The sequence below is a fragment of the Ursus arctos genome, unplaced genomic scaffold, assembly GCF_023065955.2.
Source record: "Ursus arctos isolate Adak ecotype North America unplaced genomic scaffold, UrsArc2.0 scaffold_2, whole genome shotgun sequence".
NCBI lineage: Eukaryota > Metazoa > Chordata > Mammalia > Carnivora > Ursidae > Ursus > Ursus arctos.
In genome coordinates, this window is record NW_026622874.1 from 68,164,271 (window position 1) to 68,189,840 (window position 25,570).

General features: G+C 51.2%; 10 non-coding genes across 10 annotated transcripts; 7 read left to right on the plus strand and 3 right to left on the minus strand.

Annotated features, from left to right (window-relative positions):
• Window positions 1-517: 517 nt before the first annotated feature.
• Window positions 518-589, minus strand: TRNAP-AGG (transfer RNA proline (anticodon AGG)). The gene has a single exon. It is a non-coding gene; the product is annotated as a tRNA-Pro (tRNA).
• A 222-nt stretch (window positions 590-811) lies between these two features.
• TRNAK-CUU (transfer RNA lysine (anticodon CUU)) lies at window positions 812-884 on the plus strand. Its single transcript has one exon. It is a non-coding gene; the product is annotated as a tRNA-Lys (tRNA).
• A 3,178-nt stretch (window positions 885-4,062) lies between these two features.
• TRNAP-UGG (transfer RNA proline (anticodon UGG)) lies at window positions 4,063-4,134 on the minus strand. Its single transcript has one exon. It is a non-coding gene; the product is annotated as a tRNA-Pro (tRNA).
• Window positions 4,135-5,484: 1,350 nt separating this feature from the next.
• On the plus strand, window positions 5,485-5,557 carry TRNAK-CUU (transfer RNA lysine (anticodon CUU)). The gene has a single exon. It is a non-coding gene; the product is annotated as a tRNA-Lys (tRNA).
• A 3,937-nt stretch (window positions 5,558-9,494) lies between these two features.
• On the plus strand, window positions 9,495-9,566 carry TRNAP-CGG (transfer RNA proline (anticodon CGG)). The gene has a single exon. It is a non-coding gene; the product is annotated as a tRNA-Pro (tRNA).
• Window positions 9,567-15,806: 6,240 nt separating this feature from the next.
• Window positions 15,807-15,879, minus strand: TRNAR-CCU (transfer RNA arginine (anticodon CCU)). The gene has a single exon. It is a non-coding gene; the product is annotated as a tRNA-Arg (tRNA).
• Window positions 15,880-16,690: 811 nt separating this feature from the next.
• On the plus strand, window positions 16,691-16,763 carry TRNAK-CUU (transfer RNA lysine (anticodon CUU)). Its single transcript has one exon. It is a non-coding gene; the product is annotated as a tRNA-Lys (tRNA).
• Window positions 16,764-20,217: 3,454 nt separating this feature from the next.
• TRNAP-UGG (transfer RNA proline (anticodon UGG)) lies at window positions 20,218-20,289 on the plus strand. Its single transcript has one exon. It is a non-coding gene; the product is annotated as a tRNA-Pro (tRNA).
• Window positions 20,290-21,627: 1,338 nt separating this feature from the next.
• TRNAP-AGG (transfer RNA proline (anticodon AGG)) lies at window positions 21,628-21,699 on the plus strand. The gene has a single exon. It is a non-coding gene; the product is annotated as a tRNA-Pro (tRNA).
• A 3,786-nt stretch (window positions 21,700-25,485) lies between these two features.
• Window positions 25,486-25,558, plus strand: TRNAK-CUU (transfer RNA lysine (anticodon CUU)). The gene has a single exon. It is a non-coding gene; the product is annotated as a tRNA-Lys (tRNA).
• The last annotated feature ends 12 nt before the right edge of the window (window positions 25,559-25,570 follow it).

The window sequence follows — 25,570 nt, forward strand, 5'->3', positions numbered from 1 at the left end:
TCCCGGACGCTCCCTGAACCCTCACTGGTCATTAACACAAGAGGCAGTGCGGGCCGTCAATCAGAGTCTGGCTCACTCGGAACATAGTTAGGGGGCTTCCCGGCCTGGTTTGGGTCCAGCTGCCTCTCCCGGGGGGGAGAAGGTCGTGGGCTTCCCAGCCCAGTGGTACTGGCTCAGCGCTCCCCCTGGCGGCCAGGCAGGGAAAAGCACCTGAGTGCAGGAGCTGCAGTGGGGTGAGCAAAGGGCGAGGAGCCCCGGGCTGAAGCTGCGGCGCCCCGCTTCTGTGTGGTCGGGCTGCTCCTGGAGAGCTCTCTCTGCAGGCCCCAGCTCCCTAAACTCAGTGTGGAGCCCAAATTCAGGCCTTAGAGATTAAGGAACTCTGGCTCTTCCGATCCGGGTGCTGGGCTGAGGGGGCAGTGGTAGGTCAGGGCGATTTTGTTCCTGCAGGTGTGGCCCGGGGCCGGGTACCCAGAGCTTCAGTGAGGCTCCGGGAGAGTTTGTGAGAAGAAAAAAGGTTGGGCTCGTCCGGGATTTGAACCCGGGACCTCTCGCACCCTAAGCGAGAATCATACCCCTAGACCAACGAGCCACCCCTAGTTACTGTCTACTTCTACTTATTTCTAGTTGGTCCCCAGGCCCTAGTTAACTGCCTCCCATCCCCACGCCCTGGTTAAGCGCCTCCTACTCCCCTGCGCGGGTGGCAGTCGCGCCTGCCCCACCTCTTCCAAGGCAGGATGCACCTTGGCCTCTTTTTACAGCACTTGCCTTTGGTACTTAGAGTAGCAGGGACGTAAGACCAATTTCTGTCTTTGCCCGGCTAGCTCAGTCGGTAGAGCATGAGACTCTTAATCTCAGGGTCGTGGGTTCGAGCCCCACGTTGGGCGTGTGGTTTTGACTGCCAAAGAGGCCTTAAGACGGTGCAATGCAAGGAAAGTATTTCCTATCCTTTACAGAGGCTTTTAACAATCTAGGCCGGTAGCAGATGCTTCCAGGGAGACTCGTGCGTCACGGTGTGGCTGTCCGAAGCCTCGCACGCCTCGCACTTTCTCAATGCTAGAGTGAAGTGATGTAAATATTTGGGGCCACCCAGCTTTCGAATACCTGGCCCGAGAGAGACACAGCTGTATCTTTTCCTACATGAGTAATCCAAGAATGCCCTGCATCTCCTCATTTGACTGGGGAACAGGATTCAAACCCAGAGCTCCGAGTCTGTGTGTGTGTATGTGTGTGTTGGGGTGTGTCAGGAGGGGGCACGACTCTCTGGGTCCTGAGGGGGCTCCCAGGAGGAGGCTCCCAAGCAGGGCCACCCCAGTGCCTGAGGAGGGACTGCTCAGAATTTCCCTCCCCCACCCTGGCCTGGAGGTCGGTGGCCTCACATTTGGAGGGGTTCTCAACTTTGCTCCACCCTCTCCAGGGAAAGGGAAATGGAGGCAGGGAGTTTTGTTTTCCATTTTGGGGGGAGAGGGAGAAGGAGGGTATAGGGTTCCCTTCAGCTGATTTTCTTCTGTTCTCTTGCAATGGTTTATGCTGTTAAAAAGTTATGTTATGTTAAAATGTTATGTTATGCCTGGTTCAATGTTTGATAGGACCGGGTTTTCTTTTTTCTTTTCTTTCTTTTTTTTTCTGGTGGGAACTGAGGCTACTCTGGGAGAGACACCACAGCGGCTGATTCACCCCTGCCTTGGACCCTTGGAGCTCCCAGTCCCAGGCCTGTGGCCGGCATGCCTACCAGGAGTCCCCACATCTCTCCCTTCAGGGCACTGTCCGTCTCCAGAATCTTTCCTGGTGTTCTTAGGGTAAAAGAAAGCTCAGTTTACTGGGTAGTTAGGTCCCTACATCTTAGTTGCTTTTTGGAAAAAAAGTCTTACCAACCCAGTACCTCTGTTAATTTCCTGTGGCTGCCGTAACAAGTTACCACAACCTGAGCGGCTTAAAACAACAGAAATATATTTTCTCACACTTCTGGAGACCAAAATCTAAAGTCAAGGTACCAGCTGGCCACCCTTTCCACTCTTGTTAATGACTCTGGGGAAGAGCCCTTCCTTGCCTCTTCGAGCTTCTGGTGGCTCGGGCCATCTTTGGCTTAAGGACCCATCACTCCAGTTTCTGCCTCCGCTATCATATAGCTTTCTTCCCTCCATGAGCCTCTGTGTTTCATATAATCATGTAATCTTTTTGTAAAGACACCAGTCATTAGGGCAGGGCCCACCCTATTCGAGGATGATCTCACCTTCACTAATTCTATGTGCAAAGACCCTACCTTCTGAGGTTCTGAGTGGCCATAATGTTAGGAGAAAACCATTCAACCCTATACATTACCTTTTTAAAAAAGATTTTATTTATTTATTTGACAGAGAGAGGGAGAGAGAGAGCACAAGCAGGGGGAGTGGCAGAGAGAGAGGGAGCAGCAGGCTGCCCGCTGAGCAGGGAGCCTGACATGGGGCTCGATCTCAGGACCCCAAAATCATGACCTGAGCCGAAGGGAGACACTTAACCGACTGAGCCACCCAGGCACCCCATACATTACATTTTTGAAAAAAAAAAAGTAATTTTACATTTTTTTTAAATTAAAAAAAAATTTGCTTAAGTAATCTCTACACCCCAGAGTCAAGAGTCAGATGCCCTCCTTATTGAGCCAGGCACCCCTACCTTCTTCCTAAATAATAACTGTTTTCTACCAGGATGTGTGCACTTGGTGGGCCCTGTACTGCTTCTCCCGCCTTGAATCAGATGGCTAGTCTCCGAGTTCCTATTCCACATCGATTTTCTTGCACTGTTTGCACAAATACTGCAGAAAACCCAGCTTTGCAAAAATATAGCATCATCAAAAGTTGAAACTCGACTGCCTTGAGCTAGTAGTTCCCAAAATATGGTTTCCAATGGATGTCGAGTATGGCTGTTTCCCTCAGAACTTTAAGATATCCCTGGGAATTTTAAAATACTATAAAGGGGGGGCGCCTGGGTGGCGCAGCAGTTGAGCGTCTGCCTTCGGCTCAGGGCATGATCCCAGCGTTCTGGGATCGAGCCCCACATCAGGCTCCTCCGCTGGGAGCCTGCTTCTTCCTCTCCCACTCCCCCTGCTTGTGTTCCCTCTCTCGCTGGCTGTCTCTATCTCTGTCAAATAAATAAATAAAATCTTTAAAAAATATATTTAAAAAATATTTAAAATACTATAAAGGGGTCTCCAGACACAGTTGGGAACCACAGAACCAAGCCAAAGGCATCGGCCTGAGTATAGAGGTTGCCTGCTTTCGGAACAGAAGTAGCCGGCATCAGAGCGAGCCTGTGCAGGTGGTCCCTTGGGCGGCGGTCTGGGGGTGATTGTTTTGGAAGTGGCTGGACCCTGAGCGCAGTCCCACTTGAGGGTCCTATCAGTGTCTGAGTGACACCTTGACCCAGGCCAACCTTTTGTCAAGACCCAAGGCCTGCCGAAGGCGTGCTCCCTCTCGGTCTGAAAAGGCACCGCAGCCAGGCCCCGCACTGCCACTTCAGCCAAGGAGGCCTCTTAGGGTTGAATTTAGGACCCCTCACATCTAAAACAAGAAAAACATCCTTATGCCAAAAAAGTCCCTTTGGTTGGTGGTCCTTGGTGGCTCTAACGTCTTCTCTCCCTCACTTGTCTGACATACTAACTCGATATCCCTTCATGGGTGAGACGGGGCTTGGCCAGGGAGGAGTGTGCCCATCTATCTGGACTCTGGGACGCCAACTAGGGATCTTGTTTTAAGACCGGTCGGTCCCCCGGAGATGCTCCCTGTGCCCTGCAGCTTCCCTCCACCCGAGGACACTGGGATCCGCTGTCAAGAGAAACATCATCTCTCTCCCCCCCACCCCCGTGCCAAATGGTGGGGAGGAGGGTAGGGGTGGGGTGGAGAGGACAGAGGGACAGTCTAAGCAGACAGCAAGTGCAGGTCCAGGCCTGCTCTGCAGACTGGAAGGTCTTTTCATCCCCGTCATAATGATGGGTCTCTAGGTTCCCGTTCCTTCCTGGCTTTGGGTGGACTTTGACCCCCTTAGGGGGCAACAACCTGGCCATCTGGAGAAGGAAAAGGACCAGAGAGAGGGCTCGTCTGGGATTTGAACCCAGGACCTCTTGCACCCAAAGCGAGAATCATACCCCTAGACCAACGAGCCAAACTGACCCTATGCTTTGTTATTGATTCTGTCCACTTGCTTTCCCCAGCTCAGGGGCAGCAGTGTCCCAGATGCCCACCCCAAGGCAGGAGGATTCAGCTCACCTTCCAGCAAAGAGTGAGGTTCCACACTGCCAGGCCCAGAGTCCCAAGGGCCAGTTTCTCCTGGACCAGGAGCTCCCTGGCACCAGGGACCTCCCTCCAGGGCCGAGGCTCGGGAACTTGGGCCGCCTTGGAGCTGGGCCCGGCTCCAGGACTGCGTGGGGGGTCCCTGGGGGACTCAAACCCGAGACTAGGGCTTCCCGCCTTCCCATCGGGGAAGCACGGGCCGTGGGCCTTGGGCCAAAACTGTGTCTCCTCTGTTAACAGAAAGGGGGACTAGGGTCCAGGGCAGACTCAGAGGCTCCTGTCCTCGGCCAAGCCCATCCTCTTCCGGGCTCAGCCCCTAAAGCGACCGTGCAGTTCTGAGTCCCCCGAAGTTCCTTTCTTTGTCCCGGCGCTGGGCACAGTCTGGCAACCTTCCTCCCACAGTGGCATCCCGGGGCTGGACGGATGAGCAGGTCCTCGAGGCGCCACACTTATTCTCCCTCGTGGATGGGTGGTGGTTCTAGAAACTGACAGGAAAGGAAGAAGGTGGCCCTGACCCGACCTTGCACAGTATCCCCGGGGCACTGGGGGTCCGCCCCTGCAGAGGGTCCTCTGGGTCTTCCTGGTTCATGCCCCGAAGCGAGGAGTGTGTGGGGTGGAGAGTATGAGGGGTGGGGACAGGGGGAGGAGACCTTGAGAGTTTGAGACTCCTTCACGATTTGGACCCACAGACCAATGCTGTGGGGGGACTCATGCTCTAGGGACCACTGTAGAGAAGGGCATCTTGTTCCACTTACCTCTAATGACCTTGACCTCCATGACCCTGTCCTCCCAGTCTACAAGAGGGTGCCAAGCTTCCCTTGTCCGACCGGTTGGGGGGAAGCCTGGATTCCCATTCCAGAGCTGGGAGGGAAGACAGCGCTTTCTCACTGTCCTTTCCTGTGTGCTGGATCCAGGGCAGAAGGACCATGGAGTTTCGGGGATTCGGTGCCACCCAGGAACCGGCTTCCCAGTGCTGCCGGGGCCCTGGGCCTCCTTCGGTCTGTCCCTCTGGGTCAGTGTGCCCCCTTTCCTGCCCATGTCCCTGAATTTCAGGCCAGGCGGTCCCGCCCCCTCGCTGCTTTCAGTCCTGAGGTTCTCAGCCAGTTTCAGGCAGGGGAATCCTATTGGAGACAGTACTGACCATGGGGGAGTTCAGTGGGGGAGAGGTCTTCTTGCCCCACCACTGCCCCCCTTTCCTATTGAAAGAGAGAAGGGGTAGTGTGCCCAGCTAGCTCAGTTGGTAGAGCATGAGACTCTTAATCTCAGGGTCGTGGGTTCAAGCCCCACGTTGGGCGTATAGCCTTTTACAAGCCTGGGTGAACAGAAGTAATGGTTTCAGGTGCTTAGGCCTTAACCTCAAGTTAGCACAACTCAAGATTTCAGGGTCTAACTCTGGGGAGACCCAAAGACCAAATCCCTGTGCTGGACTTGCAGCTGCCAGGAAGACCCCCAGCCTGGAACAGGTTGAAGGTGAGGCATGAGAGTTGCTCAGGAAGGGGTCTACATCTAGTCCCTTCCACACAGATTGTGGACCTGAGTTGGCTTTTGTATTATGAGATTTTAATGTGTTTCTAATCCATGGAGGCGTGGCAGGAATAGCGTTGCTATATTTAATGTGTTTCTAATCCATGGAGGCGTTGCTGGAATAGCTGGGGAATCATTCCTGCAATTCGAGGATCTCACACAGCATGCTCAGATGCCCACATACCCCCGCCCCCCAACATGGGTGAGTGTGTTTCCTAGCTATTTTGAAGAGACCAGGGCTGCCCAGTTGCCTGGTCCCCTGGGGTGGATGTGGTCCTTGGATCTGACTCCTTGGACCTTCCCAGAGTGGGTGCAGATGTGAATTAAATGTAAAGGAGCCAAGTCCCTTGCCTTCTGATCCTGGGCTTCTGAGTTCACTAGAGACACACAGGCCGCAATTCTCCCTTCTCCCCAGTTCACTCATAAGTGCAAGGAATTCAATCCTGTGAAAATAACCTTGAGTTTCAATCACAAACTGAGGACAGCTTGCCAGCTCCCAACGCGGTCTTTCCCAGCTGGGGTCAGGAGCAGGGCCCTGGTTTCTCCCAGGTGGTGGGGATGGGATCGAGAGACAGGGAGGGGCTGGAGCTATGGAAGGATGGGTGACACACCAGCCCTCATGCTCAGGGTCACAGAACAGAGTCCACAGGTGCAGGCAGCAGGAGTTTTTGCACCCACGAGTGTCTGTCTGCTCATCCCTAGACCAGGAGAAGAAACCTGAAGTCCTTCCTTTAGCATAAGTTTCAAAATTTCCTCCTCCATCCCAGGAGACCCAGTCCTAGGGTGGCAGGTGTCCAAAGTGGCTGGGCAGCTGGAAAGTTCAGAGAAAGGAGAAGGGCTCCCGTTCACCTGAAGCTGGATCAACATGGAGAGAACCCCTCCAGTCTGCTTCACAGTCTCCAGCTAACTCATGGGACAGAGCACTGAACTCCTGATCCACTCCCTTTGACAGAAAAAATCAGGGCTTTAGAAGCCAGAGTGGAACTTCATCATAACCTCCTTGCTGTTGGGTGGTGGCCCTTGCTGTAGCAACCAGCCTGTGGAGAACCAGATGTTTCCATGTGCATGAGTGCAGCTGATGTAGGTTGGACGCAGAGGGGGTCCCACAGGACCAGCCAAGAGGGTCGTTGGCTCCGTGCAGCCTAGAAACCAAACGTGAGCAGAGAGGAAGTGAGAGCAGACTTTGATGAAGACATAGAGTAGGTCCAAGCAGAATGTCTGGCAGACTCAGAAGGGAAAGAAGAGTGAGTCTTGTCTTTGCTTGGGGCCTAGGGTTTTTATTGAGGATGGTGGTTCCCTGCACGTATCTTCTCAGGCATCCAGGAACACAGAGGAGTGTTTAGGGGTTCCCCGTAAGTAGCTTATGCCTCGAAGCCAGTGCTCTTGATGAGTCAGTGGTCTTGGAAAACATTCGTGAGGACTCCCACTGGGGCGGAAACATCTAAGTTTCACTCCTTAGATGTTGTCTGTTGTGCTGGAAGACTCCAAAGAAACCATTAACTCCTTGACCTTTACAAGGAGAACATACATTATCTGTCCTATAAGCTGTGTGAGGCGGGGGTGTAGGTCCTAGCAAGAATGCAAACAGGAAAAGGACTGGAAAAAGCAGTTTTTCGTGGGTCCCTTTTAGTTTCTCTGTCTCGCAGCCATCCAGGTGGCATCCCCAGGCCTCTAAAATACCTGGTGGAGCCCTAACCAGCCAAGGTATGACCAGGGAGCAGGATTCAAACATCGATCTCAGGGGCTTTGGAGTGGCTCCGGATGCATTTTCCAGGAGAGGCAGGGGTGGGGGTGCAGGGACAGAGGACGCTGGGCCGGAGGCTGGGACAACCGGCTGCATGTGCTGCACCAGCCCCACGTCCTGATGGAAAGCCTCTGGTCGGAGTCTGTGAAACTGTGCCCCATAGGGGTGATGGTGTTAAAACTGTCACCAGCAAGACTCCCAGTGACAGCCAAGAGCTCCGGCCAGTTTAGACCAGTTTGAGCTCCACCACTGATTCACACCTGTGCAGACAGACCGTGGAGTGCATGGCAGTGACCTCTGCCTCATTATAATGTTACACTCTGGGCCCCAGGAGGAGCACAGCTTCATTCGTATAACATAGGACACAGTATAGGTGTGTTTTCTAAGTACTGCTACACAACCTTATGCCTGTGCGCCTCCCCCCCCCCACTCCGCCATGTGGGGATTAAGCTCCCCTTTCTGAACATTTATCCTAACCCTAAATAGAAGAAACCCACTCACCCCCACTTGGGGAGTCATGGCTTTGGAGATGACTCCCCATGATCTCCTTATTTGCTGCAAATAAAGTTTCCTTTACGTGACAACTCCCGCTGGTGTAGGGTCTACCTGTAACTCACCAAAGAGCCAACTCACATGACCCTGTGTCACCGGAACACATGGGGAATGGAAGTGGGGGTCACTAGTGTCCTTGGCCTCTGACAGTTGCAGAGCCAGGGTTGAGCTGGGGGCCAGTGCACCCTCTTCTGTCTCAAATTAGCCAGCCTGGGGGTTTCCCAGGGAGAAAGGGCCATCACTTCCCCAGTGTGATTGTCCTCACTTCTTTTAAAAAGATTGGAGCAGTAAAATACGGGCTGAGCTGATTTATTCCAGGAATGCAAGGTTGGTTTTATGTTCAAGAAAATCTATCAAAGTAGTCAATCGTATTGATGGAATGAAAAAGAAAAGTCACGTGATCTTCATAAATGTTTGTAAAAACACTTGATGCCATTCACACCTGTATTATCACACCTGGTTTTTATTTTCTGTATTCCACGAAGGTTTGACGTCTGGGGAGGGGGGCGCTTGCTAGCTGAGGAGAGACTGCCCCTGCTCCCCAGCTAGCTAATTCCTAGAGATAATAAACAATTTGCCTGCTAACAGGCTTTTCATATGCAAACCAACCCATTTTGAGTCCATACCCCACCCACCCCCCTCCTTAACTGACGCACCAGCTCGTATTTCCCCTGCTCTAAATCACCCGGGGTCAGATACGAGACAACTAGGGACAGCCCCTATGTCCCATATCCCACTGAATTATCCAATCTAGCCAGCCCTAAACTGTTTACCCTGCCTTGACTTGCCTTTCCCACGGTGACACTTTGCTGAGAACTGCGGGAAGTTCCCAAGGGCGTCGTCACCCACCCCGTGGGGCTTGGGGATCAACAGGGAGAACCAGAACTCGCCCCGGGCACTTCCTTCCCCCGCACCCAGACTGGCAGCCCAGGAGCTGGGCGCATAAAATGGAACCATCGTCTCTTCCTTCCACTTTCCTCCTCCTCAAGAGATTCGAGGGCACACGCCTACTTGACGCTAGTCCCCTTCCTCTGGTCTGCGCCCCAGCCACCATCCACAGTCCCCACAACCCGCACCTCCTGAAGACTCGGGTTTCCCTGCAGAGCGAGTGCTTTTTCAGCTCGCGGCCTCCGGCTCATCCGAGCCCCTCGTCTTCCCCTACCCCACAATATGCTCCCAACTCCCCCGCGGGCAAGAATCGATTCCACATCCTGCTCCGCGAATCCATCGTCCTGGGACTGGGCCGCTCTGCCTCTGCCTACCTAGGTCCCCGGGGTCTCCCCACGGCCACCCCAGCGCTCAGCCTCCCGCTTGGCTTCCAGGAGCGACTTGTGCCTGCCAGGGAATGAACCGGGGTCACCCGCGATACAAACAGTTGTGAGAGAAGTATTAAGAGTCACTATTGTGTGTGAGGCTCGTTGGTCTAGGGGTATGATTCTCGCTTCGGGTGCGAGAGGTCCCGGGTTCAAATCCCGGACGAGCCCGAGGTATGCATCTTTGCTCTCCGCTCTTTTACCGGGTTATCTCGAGCTCAGAAGCGGAGCCTAGGCTCTCATCCAGCCTGGCGTCCTGGGGACCAGACGCAGCCGGACAGCTTGCTGCTTGTGGGTTTTGGGGGAGAGCGGCGAGGCTTCGGGGTACAGGCTGGCCACTTTGGGTGGGGAAGAGCCACGGTCAGCTTGGCGGTCAGCCGGCCTGCGTGCCTCAGGAGTACCCCGGCCCGCGCCCAGCTCCTCTGCGCTCCGTGGCCCTAAGGGCGCTCCTCCCCTCGCTGGACACCTGTTTCCTCCCGCCCTCCCCATTGAGACGTGCTGCTGTAAATGTATAAAATGCACGTCGCGTTTTGGAGACCTGTCACCAGAAAAGTAAGATATCTTACGTGTTGAAACGATATTTTGGATATACTGGCTATGTAAAATACATTATTACCATTAATTTTACCTGTTTCTTTTGACTTATTGTTAATATTTTTTTAAATGTGCTGCTAGAACATCATGAGCTCCTATTAGTGGCCTGCAATAATGGACCGCGCTGGGCCAGACGCATGACTCTCCTTGCGGTGGATAGAGGTCCTGGGTGCAAATGCTGACTGAGTTCATGATTGTTCTTTCTGATTTAGGGACCACAGCCCCGGGATGGCGGTGGTCTAGGCTCTGGACAAGATGCTTAGCCATGCGGGCTTCACTTTCAACAACTGTTAAACGGGTTCTGATTCAGAAGGATTTATTTAAAAGATTGTCTTTTCTGCCACCGATTTGTAGTGCAAACTTTTTCACAAATTAAGAGTCCAGGTATATGTTGTTTTAATACTTCACTGCTTTGTTCCATGGTCCGTTTATGCTTTTGCCCAAATCAGTTTAGCTTTGTGGGCAAGTCTTGATATCCAGGAGTGTTAGTCTCCCAGATTTGTTTTGTTTTGTTGGCTCTTGGCACTTTCATGTAAGTGTGAGAATCAGCTGGTCAGTTTACACAACGATAGTGATTGGGATTTTGATTGGTATAGCACTGATTCTGTGGGTCAGTTCTGGGTGATCTGACATCATTACAATATTGAGTCTTTCAAGCCATAAGCATGAAGAAGCTCTTCTTTATTAAGGTCTTCTTTAACTTATAATAGTGTTTTATATTTTTCTGAGATAGCTTGTGTACATCTTTCCTCAGAATTTTTACTAGGTATTTGATGTGGTTGATACTATTGTAAATTATATCGCTTTGGATATAATTTTCTATTTTTTGCAGATATATGAAAATACAATCAATTTTTATGTATTAATCTTGGATTCAGTGACATTGTGAAACTCACGTGTTATTTCTAATCCATAGAGTATTCTATATATTCAAGCATGTCATCTGTGAAAAATGGCAGTATGACTTACTTCCCATCCTTATCTGTACCTTTTAATTACTTTTCTTGTCTTATTGCACTAACTAGAACCTCCAATAAAATGGAGATGTGATAGAAGGCATTCTTGTTTTGTTCCAGAATTTGAAGAGAGAAGCTTTCAAAATTCTTCTATTAACTATGTTTGCTGCCTTTTATTTTAATAGTTACCATTTGACAGTTATGGTTGCTGTGTAACACTGCCAAGCTTGGTGGTATAAATATGTTTTGGAGCACTTGGGTGGCTTGGTCACTGAGCGTCAGACTCTTGCTTTGCTTGGGTGGTGATCTCAGGGTCCTGGGATGGAGCCCTGCCTCTGGCTCTGTGCTCCCCTCCGCAGGGACTCTGCTGGAGATTGTTTCCCTCTCCCTCCCCCTCTGCTCCCCCACCCCACCCCGCTGTCTCTGTCTCTGTCTCTCTCTCAAGTAAATGGGTAAAATCTTTAATGAAAATAAAACAACGTTTTTATCCTTATGGATTCTTTGGGTCAGGAATTCAACAGGGAATCGCAGGTATCACCTGTTTCTGTTACATTGGAGTTTGGGAAAACTTGAATTCTAATAGCATCTGTAGACTCCTTTATTCACATGTCTGTCATGTGCACAGCTCAGCTGGGACTGTGGAATGGAACACCTACACATGATTTCTCCATGCGGCTTGGACTTCCTCATGGCACAGACGCTCCAGGCTAACTGAATTTCTTACCTAGCAACTTTGGGACTCCCACATGCTTGTTCTGCACAACAAGATGGAACCTGTGTTTCTTTTGATGACCCAACCTTGGCACCTCTACAGTTTCACTTCTGCTATATATTTATTGGGTGAAGAAATCACTGAGACTCAAGGGGAAGCGATACAGACCTCACCTCTCAGTGGAAAGAGTGGCAAAGAATTTGTGATCGTTAAAAAAACCCAAACCAGCTTTATCAAGCATAGGTGATGTGTAACAGACCGCACACATTTAAAGTGAACAGTTTCGTAAGTTGTGACATTTGTGTTTACCCAAGCCGTTACCACAGTCAAGGTAATGAGCATATGCCTCACCTCCAAAAGTTTTTTTATGACTCTTTCTTATCTCCCCTCCTACCTCTCAACATTAGTTTGCTGAAGTGTTTGTTTGTTTATTTTTTTTTTAATCAGGAAAAGACATTGAGTTTGTCAAATGCTTTTACTGCATGTGCTGAGATGATCATGTGGTCTTTCTTTTTTTAGTCATAAAACGTACATTGATTTTTTTACATGTAAACATTCTAGATTCATGGGTTTTTTTTTTTTAATGTCAGAACTTTAAAGATTTTGCTCCTCTGTCTCCTAGCTTACATTATTTCTGAGGAGAAATCAGCTTTTATTATTACCATTCTTCCTCTGTAAGTAACATATCTCATTTCTCTGGCTCCTTTTAAGATTTTTCTCTTTATCACTCACTTTAAGCAATTTGATAGTAATATGCCAAGGTGTAGTTCCCTTCATATTTCCTGTGCCTGAGGTTTGTTCAGTTTTTTTAGGGGGAGAGTTCTGTGGATTTATGGTTTTAGTCAAATTTGGAAATATTTGTTATTTTTTCAAATATTCTTCTGTCTCTTCCATTTACATGTGGTCCATTTATGCACATTAGGCCACCTGAAATTTTCCCACAGCTCACTAATGTTTTGTTTCCAGTCTTTCCTCTCTGTGGATTTTATTTTAATAATTTCTATTGCTATACCTTCAAGTTCACTAATCTTTTCTTTTACCATGTCTAATCTGCCACTAATCTCAGCCAGTGTACTTTTTACCTCAAATATTGTAGTTTATCTATAGAAGTTAATTTGGCTATTTTTTGTTTATAGCTTCCACGTCTCTACTTAACATTTTCAATCTTTTCTCTAGCTTCTTGGGTATGTAAGTGTATTAATATCCTTGTCTACTAATTCTATCATCTGCTTTATTTCTGAATAGTGACTGTTAATTTATTTTTTCCTGACTTTGGGTATATTTTCCTGCTTCTTTTCATGTATGCTAATTTTTTATTGAATGCCAGATGTTTATAGTCTTACTTTGTTGGGTGCTGGGCATGTTTATATCCTACACATGCTCTTGAGCATTTTTCTAGGATGTGGTTAAATTTCTTAGAAACAGTTTTATCTTTTGTGGGTCTTGCTTTTATGTAATTATTTTTTCAAGACTTTATTTTTTTAAGGTATTTATTTATTTATTTATTTATTTTATTTTTTAAATTTTTATTTATTTATTTATTTATTTATTTATTTATTTATAGCATCTCTACACCCAACACGGGGCTGGAACTCATAACACTGAGATCAAGAGTCACATACTCCCTGAACTGAGCCAGCCAGGTTCCCCTAGGGCCTTGCTTTTAAACTTAGGTAGATGGAACTAGGAGTTGGCCTAGGAGAGGGTTTCTCTTTGCTTCATAGACTGCCCAGGGATGGAAACCACAACAAGCAAGGACCCAGACACTCAATATTGGGGTCCACAAAGGATGGATGTCCTCAGCAGCCATAAGCACAGTTGGTCCATGGTTAGACTTTGCTCAGGTTAAGCAAAGGATTTGAGTCTGACTCCAGGACTTTGCTTTTCTAGAGGGAGTGAGGCTGAGGCTCCTCCTTGTCCTAAAGAACCACAGAAAAGTTCCCAGTGTCTGGCTAGTGCACTCGATAGACCGCAAAGCTCTCTCCCAGTCTGGGTTTGGAGCTCCACGCTGGCCTTTTTCCTGGGCTCATTGGCCACAGCCTATCCCATTTTCTCCAACCTCAGAAAGGGTTCTCAGTTCCAAGCACCCGCATCAAGATCTGCATTGACAGTGCTTGGCCCATTTATTGCTCAGAGTGCTAGGGAATCGCTGAGAAAATCAGCTAATGGAAGAAGGCGATTCCCATCCCCCCCTTCCTTTCCGGGGTCATGTGCCCGCTGTGACTAGAGGACCTAATTGAGAGCTACCGAGAGTGGTGCTGCCTGCATTATATTCGGGGACGATGCAAATTCCTGACAATTCTTTCATGGCAGTCTTGCGGCGGGTGCGGTACGAGAACGATCGATCAGGCACCCTCTCCCGGGTCAGGTCTCTCAAAATGTAGACTTTGTTCAGGGCAAAACGAACCAAGAGCCGAGGTCCAGCGTGGGAGTCTCTGGCCTCCGCCAGCTGTGAGGGTCTTTGCAGTGTGTGTGTGTGTGTGTGTGTGTGTGTGTGTGTGTGTTGTGAAAACAGAAGACCCTCCCTCGCCTCGCCGGATATAGACAGGTGTTGGATCCAGTAGTTCACAGAAGCACCAAATCTGAGGTGTCGGCATCCACAATTGGGGGATTGATTAACGTTAAAGTCGGCTGATCAGCAGCAGCATCCCTCAAAATCTAATGTCCAAGGTGGGGCTCAATTCTACAGTCTTGAAGCGAAGGGTTTAACCGAGCCTGGAAACTTCAGCAACCCCCACCTAATCACAGGACTTAGGGAGGCGCCAAAAAGTCCGGGGCGAGTCAGGCCTTGAGAGAGGTGTGGCGGATCCTGGAATCTACCCCTCCAGGCACAGAGAGCCTCAGTGCAGCCGGAAAGGTCTGGGGTTGCGGACAGGTGGCCCCACGACCTCCTATCCCGCTCCTCCCCCACCCCCATCATCCCAGACAAGGCGTGAGGAAATGGGCTGCCACCCGGGGTTGGTATAGACAAAGATGCTTGGGGCCTGGCGGGGGGGGGGGGGGGGCTGCTGGGGAGTGCGTGTGTGTGTGTGTGTGTGTGTGCGTGTGTGTGTGTGTGTGTGGGGCGCCAAAAAGGGTTGCGGCCGGCATTGATGTTCGGGGGTGGACCCGGATCCACTCCGCGGATGGCTTCGTGGCTGGTTTGTGGCCGAATTGGTCCCCAAGCCTGAGGGAGGGAAAGACAAAGTCTCCCCCACCCTCAAACTTGATTCGAATAAGTCATTAAGTGGACACTAATTGTGAGTTCCAGTGTTCTGATTTCTGTCAGGATGACTCACTCCATGCTTCTTCTGAAATATCAGAGGTCAGATCATGTTCCCGCTTGCTTCTTGTCACCACCAGGGTCTGGCCCTGTGGTGGACACCTGAAATTTCGGGACTTCTGCATCCTCGGTGCCACACCCCACCCCACCGGCGAGACTTAGGGACACAGCTCTGCTAGGGAACACTAGAACCTGGTCCTGGTCCAACAAGCAAGGCTGTTGGTGGAAGAATTTTCCTCGGGGTCCGGTTGTCGTGTTTCTCAATGAAGAGAGCCACCCGTGGTGGATCCTCCTCTAAGGAGTTGTGGGGTTTTGGGGAAGGGAGTCTAGAATTCGCTCTTGGGATTGTTACTCTGGGACCCCAGAGTAACAGAATTTGAAGGTATGTATGACTGTCCTCTTCTAGATGTTTCTTTCTTGAATTGGGGCCCAGATTGGGAAGAAGATCTGCCAGGTATGGTCCATAGGTCTTTCTCCACTCTCTATTAACTCTGTTCCTGCCCCCCCCCCCGAAACCTCCAAAGTGCTAGAAAAGCCACCCCCCCATGCAGGTTCCATGGATTAGGACCCATTCCTCAGCCCTTTACCTGGAAGCCGGAAGAATTAATCCAAAGGGCTGATGGGTGGTGGGCTCAACTCCGCCCATCAGCAGCCAAACCAGCCTGTGATTTCCACTCTGTGAGACGCCCCTCACCCCCCCCCCCCCCGCCCCCGAGCTAGCTCCGGTGGGCTCCCTCCCCGACGCCCACCAGGTCCCTCCTTTTATCACCTTCACGGGTGTAAAGACACACCCGTGCGCCAACCTCAGGCGTCCTAGGAGGTGCAGCGCTCAGTCGTGGCTGACAAGAGAAACCACCCAGCACAGGAGTGCCAAAATAGACTCACCCTACCCCGGGTGGGACTCGAACCCACAATCCCTGGCTTAGGAGGCCAGTGCCTTCTCCATTAGGCCACCGGGGCGTGCTCCTGGCGCGCAGGCTTCCGCGTCAGGACCCGCCCCCTTCCTCACTGAAGCGAGGAGCCCGTGGGCGGCGCCACGTGTCTCACGCGCGCAAGCTGCGAGGGCCCGCGCGCTCAGGGCGACGTCTGTTACGGCGTTTGGCTGTGCGGCGTCTTCGTTTAGAATTTCCCTCAGGTCCCTTCCCCTGCGGCGAGGTGGGCGAGGAAGAGTCACCAAGGACAGAAAACGTCGTTGTCTCCTGGCTCTTTGGTTTAAGGTACGGTGCTTGTTTTGGGGGCGACCGTCCGTGCGCCCGAGTCTTGGGCGTCCCCAAATGTCCAGATTCTGTTGGCTTCAGGTGGAGGCAAGCCGGGAAGGTGTCCCAGCACAGGCTAGGTGGTCGCTGAGGCTTTTTCCTGCTGGGGAGAAGTGTCCCTCACTCCGCGTCGCGCCGAGGGGGCAGAGGGACCCTGGTGGGAAGGACCCCGACACCTGCGGACAAGAAACGAGGTGGGGGGATTATTGGGAACCTCCGCCCGCGCCCTCGGACTGGCGCGGCCCCGTGTCGCACCGCAACGTGCCGACTCGGTGAGCCCAGACCCCAAACACAGCCCGCGAGCGCGCCGAGTCTGTCCGAGCTCGGAGGGGATGGCTCCGTTCCTCCGCTGCGGCGGCGGGGGCGCGTCGTCTACGGTTCAGTGATTGGAACCCCGTTCCCAGACCTGGGGGGGCAGGTCTTCCATGTCCTCGGGTCGCACCCCCAGAAGCTCTGCAGCCAAGTCACCTGAGGCCTCAGAACAAAGGACAGAGCGCCCGAGCTGCGTGCATGTCGCCCGGCTAGCTCAGTCGGTAGAGCATGAGACTCTTAATCTCAGGGTCGTGGGTTCGAGCCCCACGTTGGGCGGGGTCTACATTTTGGGCGACAGCAGGCTTTCAACAAGTCCTAACCCTGTTTAGAGAGATCTGCCTGAGAAAACAAACTTCCTGGTTGCTCTTTCCATGAGGAGAAGAGAACACCGTGTTTGCGTGTAACTCTTACCTTCAAGGGAGACATTCTGAGGGACTTTCTCTACCTTGGGAGTTTGGTTTTTTAGGGGTTACACCCAAGTACCGTGTTCTCTTCGCCTCATAGAGGAGGGTAAGGAAGGTGGGCACAGAGGGAGTAGGGCCACCTGCATGTGGGAGGGAGATCAGAGGGCCCCAGAAATTGGCGCTTGTCACTGCGGTCAGATTTAATTTTAAACGTACCCTTTCCTTATTCCCTGAACTGTCCTCACCATCACCTGGGCTCCTGGCTTTCTCTCTCCATCCCTGCAGGGCCAGGGGGTTGCACAGGGCTACTGGGGGAAGGGGAGGCAGCCCACTCCTGTGGGTTTGAATAGAATATATCTGGAAAATGCTAGGAGGCCACGTCTTGGGGTATCATCTAGATTATTTTCTTTTATGGGTTCCAGGTTGGTGTGGGCCTCACGATAGATGGTAAGATTTGTTCAAGCTGGGAGCTTGAACAGAATGTCTAGGTGAAGGCCTCAGTTAAACCCACAGGTCCAGGGCCCTAAAAGGTGCGCCCAAGGTGGACTTCAAGCCATGTCTCTGAGATAAGAGCCTCAGCTCACCCTTTCCAAGGGCAGCAGCCTTAGTGGGGATAAGAGTAGTGGAGTCTCAAAAGGAAGCAGAACCGGCCGGGAAGCAGGGGGACCAGGGAGGACCCTCAGCCCCCTCCACCTGGTTCCCACCTTGTGGGAGTGTCTAGGGTCAGGGGTCCAGGTGTGAGTCCATGCTGGGCTTCAAGGCTTTGGCAGACAGATGCTCAGGGCCCAGGCCGGTTGGGAGGAGCAGACTGGCCGCTGTCCTTTCACTGGGGCTCTGGAGTCAGGGCTGCCGACATTTGAAATCTAAGTCTATTCCTCTGGCAGAAGCAGGGTGTGACAGCAGACCCTCAGTTAGTGGGACAATGGAATACTGACTCCTGGGTCAGTGGCCCCTTCCTGCCTGACCCTGTGCCCACTCCCCTTCTCCTCTGGAGACAGATCATCTCTTCCTCTGGGTTCCCAGGTGCAAGTTCTGATGCCTCCCCCCCAACACCCCCATCTGAGCCTACCCTGTGATATGACAACCTTATCACCCACCCACAGAGAAGGTGTAGGATATGTGTCTCATTTAGTATGAGAGGTGCAGGAGGCCCTACCGACTGATCCTGACTGACCCAAAGCGGACTCGTGCCTATGGGTGAGGCAGGGAGACCCAGTCCCTAAGGGAAAAACCTTGGCCCCACCTATATGGACCTGCCCCTCTAGGCTTGGCTCTGCCTGTCTATGCCTTCCCCTAGATATGAAAGGTGCAGAAGGTGCAGAACACAAATCTTGGGCAGTTCTTTTAGGATTGCAGGAGGGTTATAGGACTAGACTCCACTCTTTCTGGTTGGACTCCACAGATCTGGACCCACAAAACCCAGCCTCTCAAGGACATCAGTTTATCCATCTGTTAAGTGGGGATAATCACAGCTCATGACTCAAAGGTTTTTTGGGATATTAAATTACTTCTATTTTGTATAAAGCACTTAGAACAGAGCCTTGAGACTGAAGCATTGACTCCTGTCTGAGCTTCCAGCCTGCTTGCCCACCCCCCACCATCCTGAACCAGGCAACTCTGGGTTAGGGGAAGCCCAGGTGTTCTGGGGCCCCTCTTAATTCTCTCCTCTCCTGCCTCCCCACTTCGCACTCCTCCTGAGCCCTCGGACCTGAGTGGCCTCTTGTCCCAAACTGGCAGACCCTGGCTTTGTGCCACTCCCTGCGAAGGAGCTGGATCCCAAGGGCTGACCTTGGTGTTGGAGTTCAACAAAATATTTTGAGGGAATGAGGGAGGACTTGAGGAATCAGGCCTGTTTTCCATCCCCCTGAGAAAGGGGCTCAGGCTTCCATATTCCTGGAGTGGCCTCAAGCTGACACACCCTCCTCCTGCAGCCTCAGGGTGTGCTGGGACTTGGGGGCATCAACAGGTGAACCTTAGATTTCATCAAGGCACAGAGAAGGACTGGACTCCAACTTGGCGCCTTGCACCATCAGGGGTCTCAGCCTGCGTCTGACCTTTGGGGTCAGGGTCGAGGGTGATGTATGAGGCTGGAAATGTTGTCCACAGTCTGGTCCAGATCCTAGTGTTGTCCACATTCGAGACTCAGCTTTAATGCAGAGATTCAGCAAAGACACCCATATGGTCACCAGGTGAGCTCCGCTTTCATCTCTTATTCTCAGGGTCATAGCTTTGAGCCTCACATCAGTTAGATCTTTTATTGCCCGTTGTGGTCCACTGAAGGCATTGAGGATTCCCGCCCACATGGGTTGTTCCTCTGCTCCCAGCTATCCACTCCTGCCTGAAAAGTGCCCTGTTGGGTGCACAACGTGTGAGGTGATAAAAGCAGATTCCTGCTCAGCCAGGAAGCCATGCTTGGTTCCTGCCCTCAAAGCATGTGCCCCTCTGGACCCCCGTTCCTGAGATCAGGGAGAGTAGCCATTCCAGCACCCATACCCAGGACAGGGGAAGGACCAGTGCACTTTAACGCTGACACCAAGGACTTCCTCGCTCCCTGTTAGCAAGGTACCCGGGAAGGAATTCCACAAGGGTTTTCCTCCTCTGGGAACACAGCAGGCTGTCCCTAATTAAAAGACAAGACAGTCTGAAAACCTAGGCTCCTCTGGGATTTGATCCTCTTGCGTTCTAAGCGAGGATTATAGTCCTGGAAACTCCTTTTGCTGCCAACCTCTCCTCTCTCAGCAGCGCTGCCCACGCTCCAGTCCTCATGGGGTCTTAAGGGGGGAGAGTTTGATTCAGTTATCAATGAAGTAGAGGGATATAGGGGGTCCCAATTCCCAATATTCGGTAGTTTGGGAATTCCATATTTGTTCTGTCTCCCGGTCCTGGGCCAATTTAGAGGGCTTCAGCCCAGGAAGATAGGCGCTGCCGATTGGGGGCAGAGCAGTGTGCCCGGTTTGCGACCGACTGCGGGCGAGCTGTGCCCCCCGCAGTTCACCGTGGGCACTGCTGCGATTCTCTCTCCTCTGGGTCCCAGCCTGGGCTGCGCGCTGCAGTGATCAGGACGCGTAATTGGGAAGCGGTGGGTTGTAGAGCTGCGGCTGGGCGGTCTTCCCGCAGCTGGGCCAGCTCGGGGCCGCACGTGGATTGGTTCGTGAGCTTGTTGATTTAGGTGGCAGAAAGAACCCTCTGAAACCTGACAGCAGCTGCGAACCCGCGAACGCCTAGAGCCGGCTTCACAGGCGCACACATTAACAACTGAGCTATCGGGTGCGGTCGGCCTTTCCGCGTGCGTCAGCTGCACAAGGGGGGGGGAGGTAGAGTGTGGCGGCTCGTTGGTCTAGGGGTATGATTCTCGCTTTGGGTGCGAGAGGTCCCGGGTTCAAATCCCGGACGAGCCCCTGCGTCCATCTTTTCCCTTCCACGTTTTCAGCGGAGGGACCTAGGGCTCCCAGTAAGAATCTCCGGAGGCTGGGATCCCGCGGTAACCGGGTTAAAGGGGACTACTCCGGGAAGTAGGAGGAGGTTATTTAAAAGACGGGAAAATGCATCGTGGGCTGCTGTAGGGATACGGATTGTCTTAGTTCGAGATGATCCCCGCTTAAGTCCCGGGTGAGCCCTACTCTTAAGTTGCCTTTTTTTTTTTTTTTGGTGGGAGATGGGAGAGAGGGAGCGAGACCCGGGATTCTGCGGGTAGAACTTCGTTCCCCAGGGCCTTCCCAGATGAGAGCGCTAGGAAATTCGCGCCATGGATCCGGAGGGGTGATGGTCAGACAGTAGAAAGCGAACCCGGTCGTCCAGATTTGCCGGATCCTCGCGGGTTGGGTCACGCCTGGACACGGGGACGACACAGAGACAGCAGAGTGCCTAGAACCCGACCCCCGACCGCGGGACGCAGTCCCCTGCCCCGAGGGCGGGGTCCTTGTCCTCGCCACTACCTGAGGACCAGAAGACCCGCCTCGTGCCCCTGCTGAGAAGGGGCGGGCATCACTACGCCGGCCTGGGGCGGGGTCTTATTCGTGGCCTGATGCACCTCCCTCCAGGGGCCAGCGCCTCCTGTCGGATGGCACCTAGCGCAGGACGGCTGGTTTAGTCAGCATAACAAAGCGACTCTTAGCGTCAGCTTCGGGGGTTGTAGGCCCCACGTCGGAAACTGGATTTCTCGGTTTGATCTTGCCAGTGGCGGGAGAGGGGAGCGCAGCCTGGAGGAGCGGGGGCAAGAGGCGGAGGCAGATGGTGGCGGCTGTTTCTTCCATGCACTCCGCACGCCTTTAGTAAGCACGCACTGGGTGCCACACCGTGGGGGTGCGGCGTTTTCCAAAGCGGGCTTCCTAGTGACCTGGGCTCAGCACCCTCCACGCGCCGCCGCTCCGCCCTTGAGCGGTCCAGCTGCCCCGTCCGACGGGAGCTCCTCACCGGCCTCTGCCGCCAGCGCGCTGGCAGCCGGGAGGAGCGTCTGCAGCGGACCGAAGGGCGAAGGGCGGCGCGGGGACGCCTTGACATCCTGCCGGGTGGCCGCCCGCCCTGCAGCGGCGAGGCCACCGTATAGGCGGCCCGCGGGACCCACTCCCCACTTTGTGGGCTCAGGGAGCGCTGGGCTCCCTTCACGCGCACGGATTCTTCAGCTTCGCCATTCTTCGCTAGTCTGAAACCCAAGTCCCCTCCGCGCGCTGCTCTGCGGGTCCCGCCCCGGATGCCACAATGGTCATAAAGGGAAATCTGGAGCCTAACTTCAGCGTGGCTCGTTGGTCTAGGGGTATGATTCTCGCTTAGGGTGCGAGAGGTCCCGGGTTCAAATCCCGGACGAGCCCTCCTTTTTGTGGGTCAGAGCTCTAACCTGAGATCTCTGCGCCACACGCCGAAGCTCCACCCCGGGAAAGGTAACTTTGAAAGGCCTCAAGCTAGCAGAGTGCCGCCCACCGCTGCTTTTAAAATTTAATTGCGGCCCCGTCGCCAGAGCCTCGTCTCCAGATACTACTTTGTCAGTGGAGTTCGAGGCACCGAGGTGGGAGAAAGAGGTTTTTCCTTCCTGTGCACTGGGAGCCCATTCTTCTCCAGACCTACGCCTTTGGCGCGGCAGAGTCCCGGGCTCAGGAGTCCAGGAGCTTGAGAGGCCGTGGACTTTTGGCGTTTGCAGCCTGGCTGGAGGGGCCTACAGAAGCCAAGCCCGGCACTCCTCAGCTGGGCTTGGCCTTCTGGGGCTCTCCCCTGCCCCTTCTAGGGCCCTGACCCTCAGTGCCAGGCCCCGTTGGGGTCCCCTCTGCTCTTTTCTGGGGCTCCAGCTGTGTGGACTGGGGTCAGCTATGCAGAGCGAGAAGCGGACGGGGTCCCGCCAACACAGGAAAGCTTGAAAATCTAAGCACTTGAAGAACAATAGTGGATATGTTGTTGGTCTGAGGCTATGATCCCATGTAGTTATATCCCCATTCCTTGTCGCATCAGCCCAAACGTCAAACAGATGTTAACACTTTAAAACTGTGTTAGAGAATCTCTCACACATGAGACTAAACCCTAGCAAACCATGTTCAAAAGCTCTACAGGGGTGGACATCTGTTCTGCTGAACCTAGAGGCTGCAATGCATCCAGACATCGAATTCCTATAAAACACTCCCTCAGTACCTGGGGCTGAGAGGAAAGTGGGACTCAGGGGAAGGGAATTAACTCCTCCAGCCTTTCCCCCTTGTCAGGCCCAGGGGCCCAGGGAAAGTCCTCCTGTGGAGTCACAAGCACTTGCAAGCAGATGCCTTCAGCGTGTGTGTGTAAAGAAGAATGCCAAGGTGTGCCAAGAGCATCTGCCTCCAACAGGATCGGAAGGATGGTTACGCTGGAGAGAAGGAATCAGAAGAATGCGGCAATGGAGAGGACCATGGTGTTGCACAACTGTTAGTGGCATGGTCTTCCATTTTGTTTAGGATGGTGAGTTTGAGAGTGTTCCATGAACTAAGGATCATGAATGATCCAATTCTGTGTACTTGAGGACCAACTGGAGGGGAAAAAAAAAAAAAAACAACCCTCAAGTAGAAGATTTAATTTAAACGGTAAATTAACGAATGATGTGGTAAGTCCTTGAGCCCCTGGCAGAAGTAAACAATTGTCTGTGGAGAAATACACTTTTATTCTAGATCTCACAGAAATCCCTACACTACGAAATTTACAAGGAAAATGGGCAATTCACAAAACAAAAACAACAAGGAAATAAGGCACCATGGGCAATAACCAAGCAACAACAAGCAATGGAAATAAAACGGCAAAGATTTTAGATGCTAAGATTACTAGACACAGACTATAATACAACTATTCTTACTATGCATAAATAAATGAAAACTAAAATATCTTTGAAAACAGAAGCTATGTAAAATGATCCAGAAGACTGCAAAAGATCTAAATTCTTCTAAAAATAAAAATACACAAAAATTGAAACAAAATTCAATAGATGTGTATAACAGTTTAAAAAGATGGAGAAAAACTAAGACTAGGTCAGAAGAAATAATACAAAAATAAAACCCTAAAATATCCCAATATGATCGCAGATTAAGCAACACACTTCTAAAAATTCCATGAGTTAAGGAAGAAATTACAATGAGATTTAGAAATACTTGGAAATAGGGGCGCCTGGGTGGCACAGCGGTTAAGCGTCTGCCTTCGGCTCAGGGCATGATCCCGGCGTTATGGGATCGAGCCCCACATCAGGCTCCTCCACTATGAGCCTGCTTCTTCTTCTCCCACTCCCCCTGCTTGTGTTCCCTCTCTCGCTGGCTGTCTCTATCTCTGTCAAGTAAATAAATAAAATCTTTAAAAAAAAATTAGAAATACTTGGAAATAAATGATGAAAACACTGCATACCAAAACCTGTAAGATATAGCTAAAGCTGTAGTTAGAGGGAAATTGATAGCCTTAGTGCATATAATAGAAAGATTGAAAACTAATGGCAAGAAGTTAGAAAAAGAACAGCAAAAATAAACCTAAAGAAGTTAGAATAGGGAAAAAATAAGATATAAAATTAATGAAGTAGAAAACAAGCATACTATAGAGATTAATGACACACACTCTGTAGGCAAATCTTGGGGCAAAGCTTGGGTTATTGATAAAACTCTGCAAAAAAATGATTAAGAAATAAAGGAAGAGACACGCAACACAAAGCAGGGCTAAGAATGACTTCACAGTCATTGCATAACTTAAATAATGAAAGCATATGCTAAACACCTTTCTGAAAATTTAGAGAAATACATGTTTTTTTAAATTAAAAAACATGCCTTCATGGAATCAAAATGGAGCAAGAATGTAAATGATCTTAAAACTAATAAAGAAAGTGAATCAATAGTCAAAAACTATCCTCTAAGGAAGGTTCTCGACTCAGATGGCTTCAGTGGAGCACGCTACCAAACATTTAAGAAACAAAATTTTTATCTCACACAAAATCTTTCACAGAAGAGCACAGAACCCCACAACACATTTTAGGAGGCCAGCACAACTCTGGCATCAAAACTAAACACAGGGACCCCTGGTGGCTCAGTATGTTGTGCATCTGACACTTGATCTCAGAGTTGTGAGTTCAAGCACCCTGCTGGGTTCTGTGCTGGGCATGGAGCCTACTTTAAAAAAACAAACCATAGACAATATGCAAAATAGTTTTAAAACCATAGTCTATAATCTCACTCATGAAAATGGATGTAAAATCTTAAAATATTAGCAAACCAAATCTTATGACATATAAGAAGAAGAATATACCACGGCCAAGTCGAGTTTATCCTAGGGAGTGGAAAGTTGATTTGACATTAGAAAATCTATTGCTATCGGCAACAAATTCAGGAAAAGTATTCAATATAATCTAACTTCCATTCATGACTTTTAAAATGCTTAGTAAACTAGCAAAAGGAGATAATACCCATAACTTACCAAAACCATCTACAAAATACTACAGTAAACTTCATAGTTGATAGTGAAACCTTGAAGTTTTCTTTGAGGTTGGAGATGCAACAAGGTTGCTGATGCTCTTTCTATTGAACATTTTCTCAGACAAACTGGGTTACTCATGGGTTGTTGATGGGAATGTAAAACGGTCCAGCCACTCTGGAAAACACTGTGGCAGTTTCTTTAAAAAACCAAGTCCCATAACTACCATGGGACCCAGCAGTTGCACCTTTGGGTATCTGTCCCAGAAAAATGAAGACTTATGTTCACACAAAACTCTGTACTCTGATGTTTATAGCTGTTACATATTTCTAACAGCCAAAAAAAACCTGGAAATAATCCAGATGTCCGTCCAGGCGTCAGTAGGTAAACTAACTGGTACGTCTTGTCCTAGGCCTTCTCCCCTGTGCCCCTCGCTCTGTCCCCCCTGCACCTAGCTGCTGGGGCTGCTCCTCCTGCACCTGACGCCAGGTCTGTCCCTGCGGAAACCGGGCCCAGGCCAGTTCCCCAGCTAGAGGCCATGGGAAGGTGAGGGAAATCCTGGATTTGCAGCACACCCTTGCTGCTGCGGGGAGCTCCTGTGGGACCCTACTGACCCGCCTCTGGTGCGCAGGTCCAATTCATTACTTAGCATAGTTCCCATCACCTTCAGATCAGCCCACCAGCTACAGAAGCCATCCATGGGTGCCCGGCTAGCTCAGTCGGTAGAGCATGAGACTCTTAATCTCAGGGTCGTGGGTTCAAGCCCCACGCTGGGCGGTTTGTTTTCTT